This window comes from Nyctibius grandis, chromosome 4 (genome assembly GCF_013368605.1).
Source record: "Nyctibius grandis isolate bNycGra1 chromosome 4, bNycGra1.pri, whole genome shotgun sequence".
Taxonomy (NCBI): domain Eukaryota; kingdom Metazoa; phylum Chordata; class Aves; order Nyctibiiformes; family Nyctibiidae; genus Nyctibius; species Nyctibius grandis.
Window position 1 is genome coordinate 76,847,236 of NC_090661.1, and position 5,941 is coordinate 76,853,176.

A 5,941-nucleotide genomic window follows, 5' to 3' on the forward strand; every position below is an offset into this window, starting at 1 on the left:
AATTCATTTTCACAGACAGGAAATAAACCAAAACCCCACCCTAAAAGAAACACAGTATTTTGGAAATTTTCTTTTTTGTCTGTTCATTTTCAGTGGGTGTGGTGTTTTTATTCCCACTCCAGAGACCACTCAGCTTCGGGTTACCACTAGTGTGTGCTCAGTGGCAGGACAGGAGTGCTCAGGACAGCACAAAGCTACAGTGGCAGAGATGCTTGGGGGGCAACTTCCACAGAGACTGCCTAGCACGGGCGCTAGCAAGTGTGCTGCTTTCCTGTCCAAGCAACCAAGGCAGTTAATATCATTCCTTATCAATAATAAAAATAGTGATGCAATAATACATGTAAACTAAATATTAATCAATCTGAGCATAGCATCACCTATTTTGACGCTACCTGAAAAGAAAAACAAATCCATATACTTAAGTCTCACTTACCATCCCATATGCCCCAGCTGGTTGCCAGCAACCAAAAAAATATCATTGTGCATGTAAACTAGGAGTGGGTAAAGAAAACACAAACACATAAAAGAAACGTTTGCAAATATTGTAAACAGCCCTCTCCCAGATGGTTCCTAGGACTTGCATGCCCTAAGCTAAGCTTACTGCCAGGTGGTCCTAGAGCAGGTGACAGGTACACCCATACTGGTGTGCAGCAGCCCACACGCATGAGTTCCCGACAAGTTCTCCTGCGGATGTTTTAGACGTAGCTCATTAAAAGACGTGGATCAGGCAGCTAAAGTCAGTAAGGTGACTGAGCTATTGAATACAGTTAGGGGGTGTAGTGACACGTTCCAGAGGAACAGAGCAACCACAGGAAGTTAGATAAAATTTGCTTTATTTCTCTCAGGCAACCAGCACTTTCTTGAAACCTGTCTGCTCTGGGAAGGGATAACTCTAGTGAAAATCAGTGCTGGTGAACTTGGAACACCACGCCAAGACCCATATTCTGAGCAGTAACTAATGTCACGTGGATACTACACATGTACACATTTCACATCTTTACCAAAGAGAATTCTCTGGCATGAAACAACCCTGTCTGCCAATTTATTAAGTGATGACAGCTCAGATCAGAATTTCAGCATGCAGTTAGAAAGGATACCACAACAGCAGCAGGCTGAAAATGTGGCTCTGTCAGGAGAGAGGAGAAAATGGCACTGATAGCAGGATACCTGTTTTCCATCCGTGTCATGATAGCAGGGTGGGGAAAGCAAATTTCTTGTCTCCTTTGTAACAGGACAAGTCCTGCATCTTAGTAAAGTTATTCCAAGTTGTGCATCTTGTAAATGCAACACTTTTGAATAACAAGGTTTATCATGGAAGCGTAGAAACGTTTGGAAGAGACTGCTGGTGCTCATCAAATCTAACCTCCTATTCAATGCTGGACTGTCAACAACATTAGATCAAGTCAGCCATGGCTCTGCCTGGCTGAGGCATGCGAGTCCGGCGCCCCAGCAGGCAGCCTCTTCCAGTGCTGAACTATCCATCCAGGGAGGAAACCTGTCTCTCTGTTAGAGCCTTCCAGGAAGGGGACAGCATGGCCCCATGCTCAAGTTGAACCAGAGATTTAAAGATGAAAGCCCTGGTGTCTTATTCCTTGTCTCCAGAGACACTGATTTTCCTTAATTTGATATAATGCTGTTATTACATTATCATTTACAGCTGACGAATTAAAAAGGCTGGCTAAAAAAACTTCTCTCACTTGACTATGGCAATACTTCTAGAGACTGGCACTATTTGTTATAATTGAGATATTAATAAGAATATCACTGAAACTAGCTTAATTTCCAGTTGGACTGAACATAGTTTGATTGATTTTCATCTCTTCCTCACCTTTCCCTAAAAATATACTGAGTCGGAAGATGAATTTTGATGATATAGATCTCAAATATGCATTTTAGCAGGTAAGATGAAAATGGATTTGCATCTTGAAACAGGCCAAGCAAAAACATTTCTTTATAGATCATGTTTTCAAGCACAGGAAAGTGAAAGCCTGTGGGTTTAATCTGTGAAATTACACACACTTGAACACACACCTGACATAGTAAAATAACCCTGCAGAGCAGCAATTTTGATTTGAAAACATTCATCCACTGTTCTTAACACTTAGCTGAAAAAGGGAGAGGAATGATATACTTACCACTCTGTGCACAGTGCTTCAGGGAGAGCACTTTTTGGATTCCTGACCAAGAGAGAAGCAGAATAAAGAAATAAAGTACTATGTGGAATTCTCTGCATTGATCTTCACTTGCATTCATTTGGTCTGTACGGGACTCCATTCAGTGTGGTATCAGCACACCATTTTCATGTATTCATTCCCTGAGAACTACAGAATTATTACAGTCCCATTCTAAATCATCCATGAACAGCACAGGGAGCTCACAAAGTCTGTGAGGAATTACATTCCTATCTTTCAAACCCTAGACTAGCAGACCTCTACAGATACCTCCAATCAAAACTGAACTCTACAAAGATCTGACCAATCATCCACTCTATAAAAGAAAAAAACCTGTTGTTATTTTTTTTATAACGACAATATTTAGGCCTCCTATATATTAAATACATGGAGATCTCAGCATATCTGGCATTTTTGTTGTTTTTCCCTTAAAAGAAACCATGGCACTATAGCAAAATAAATTGCAGATTTTCTCAGGTGGTTAGAATCATACTATGATTACAGAAGATTATGTACAAAGATAATTAGTTCCCATAGAAAAAAACACTTGCATGAATTCTTTAAAACATTGTGTAGCAAGCACTTCACACTTATTAAATGCACATCAGTTCTACCAGAAAGCTAACCCCTACACAATTGCTTTGTTTAACCACTAATTAGCCTGACAAAAGATTCAGTTGCCCCCAGTCTTGCTGCTGTATATTCCAGTGATTTGCCATACCAGCTCAGATCCAACATACACTTTACATACTAATGCTTTACCTGACACCTACAGCAACTACATGGAAGATGTCTTTTTTCCCAGGAATAATAGGTTTCCTAACGGCATTACTTGCTGACTCCTCTATTTTCATAGACTTTCCATTGGGACTATTAAAAAAGCTTGGCATTACCACCAGCCCCAAATCCATTTCGAGGGGATGGTTTAACAATGGCTCTGACATCAACACCGCATTCGTCCTCAGATGAAACTGAGGACATTGCTACCTCAAGCCCACCAGTCTAGCCAGCTTCTAACACAGGCAGCTGCTTCTGGTTCCAGACCTTAATAAATGACTCAAATAAGAGGGCCTGAGAGTGTCGTACATAGGTGAGTTGTAAAGAATACTTGTTCCTTTCCTGCCCATTTCCCAAATAATTTTCACCAAGAAACACTTCCTTCCACAATTATAACATCTCTCAGCATGCACCACGAATAGCCTAGACTGTTTTTTGAGCCTCCTCTCTGGAGCAAGCCTGAAGTCAGTTCTCACCCTCTGCAACCATGTTATCAGTCTGCTGTACTGCCAACGGCACCTTTAGTGTTTTCAGGGTAATCTACACAAGAAAAAAGTAATCTGTCATGCACACTGACTGACATTTAGCTCTCACCTCACAGGCAAGAAAATCATCAAGGCAAAAAACATGTCTGATGTAGAACAGATAAAATAAAAACACATCAAGTGAAGGATGAATTGTATGCTAAAATGTTGAAAGAAACAGAGATGTTTTTTCTTCCTAAAACATCTGCAAGAGTGTCTTCGTTTAGCCCGCACCCAGGGCTAAACAATAACAGTTTTTTCTCACCCAATGTCCCTTTCCCAACTGAGGAAGGAAATTGGGAAAAAGAGGAAGACTTGCGGGTTAAAATTAAACAGATTTAATAAAGTAAAGAAAACAATACAAATGCTAACACAAAACACACAAAAGTATACTTAGCTACAGGTTGCAGCAGGTTGTCCAGGAACAGCAATTGTCAGCAATGAAGAAAAAAAAGGGAGACCAGAAGAGAGGAGAGCAAAACCAGCCCCACCTCTCCCCACCAAGCCCTCCCTTTTATAGTGAACTTGGTTGTTAATGCATAGAGCACACCTGTGGGCCAGCCTGGGTCAGCGGCCTTGCATTTAGCTGCTAATGGCCCTGGTCACCATGGCTGGCCACAAAGTGAAATAAAATTCCAATGAAACCAGAACAAAGAGAAACCTAGTATCAACTGAATTACAAACTTCCTAGGCTAGGGTGTAATATGGAAATAAACTTACATACCAGAATTGGCTGTGTGCTAAACAAGCCTAGAAGAACTTCATTTGCATTTTTTTTTACTGCCACACAGGGCTAGAAGTCTGAAAGGAATAATCAGAAGAGACAGCTCTGCTCCAGAGACTGCTTAGTAGATTAATTTGCACTTAGTAGTTACCCAATAAATGAGGTGTGTCAATTGGTAACATTGATCAAGGAAAGGGATTAAGTATAAGAAATAACTTTCAGAATGGCATCATGCATTTTGGGTTTGTGTCGCTTGCTCTAACAGGAAAGACCTTTACTCAGAAGAGGCATGTTTCAATACATCTTGACAACACTTTCTGTTTCTATTCTTCCAGGAATTTATTGCCAAATTTGTAATTAAAAAGTTATTCTTTTACTTATCAAGAAATAACAAACTATTTCCCCCATATAATACAAGTGGTTTGGAGGTAACAGGACAAGCAGAGTACCCTCCTCCTTAAAGAATGGCAAATCCATACCCAGTACTGACTGTATAGTACGGTCAGGTTGCCAAATGTGTTTGGGAATTCGCAAGAGCCAAGTCCACCCATCTGCAATGAATTATTTGAGAGACAGTGAGATTAGCAGCAAGGCTATCAGTGGGCAGTTCTCCTTGGCAAGCATAAGACAACCCCTCTTTGAAACAGCAAGCAGTGGGTGGGAAAATAGTTTATGAGCCCAGGAAAACCACTATGTGCTATAACCTTCTTAAAAATAAAAGCAAATGTCAGTCGTCTTAAATAAATCTACCTTGAAAGTAGTGAAGCAGAACTAACCTAAGAGTTTATAATGCCTTTTAAGACCTACAGAGCAGTAACATTTTAAATCCTACTAATCTGGTATTTATACTACAGTATAAATAGCTACCACATCCCTGTTCATGCACAGGCATGATTCATTTTACTGCTTGCACTTCCCCTTCCTTTTCCCTCTCCCCACAGGCATCTAACTTTATTGCTGAGTGTAACTGTAAAAGGGTGAGAAAAAAGCTTGAGAAACTTAAGAACTGAAATGCTAGTTATGTAACAGAAAATGGAAACAAAAAATGGAAAAATCCCAGGATGAGAATAAAACTGCAAGCTGTGACCTAGGTTATAATTAAATTCTGCAATGGCATTGCAAAGACCTGAGGACTGTAGTACAATATTTGCAGTGTTGGAAAGAGCTGCTTCAAATATATATGATCTACTGAATTACTTAAAGCATCAATTCTGCAAAGTACTTAGGCATGTAATTAACATTAAATGTATGCTTAAGTTACGCTGATTTTAAAGCAGTTTAGACACACATAAGTACTTGCAGAATCGGAGGTGTCAGAGCCAGACCATCAGCTACCTGCACTGTTTCAAGTGAGCTACTACATACTTCAGGTGAAAATCTGCATTTAACTCTTCAGTTTTGGCCCACTGCATCAAGGAAAACTTCTATTAACCTTTTATTGCACCAAAGGCAACCCATATCCTTAAAAAAAAAAAAAAAAAAAAAAAAAAAATCAAAGAATGTGATTTTGCATGCAGTATGAGAAAGCCCAGGTAGAGTTCAAGGCCTTCTGCACCAAAACAATTTGAAATTAAATCATTCTAGTAGCACGTTTTTCCTTATTTATATTACACATAAAGTACCGTGTGCACCTTTAAACACGAGTATATAGCACTTACTACTGGTCTCAGTTTATCAGTTATTTCTCTTGCTTAGCTGCTAAAAGTTAGTGATGTTCAGCATTTCCGATTTCTTTCCTCTTGAGG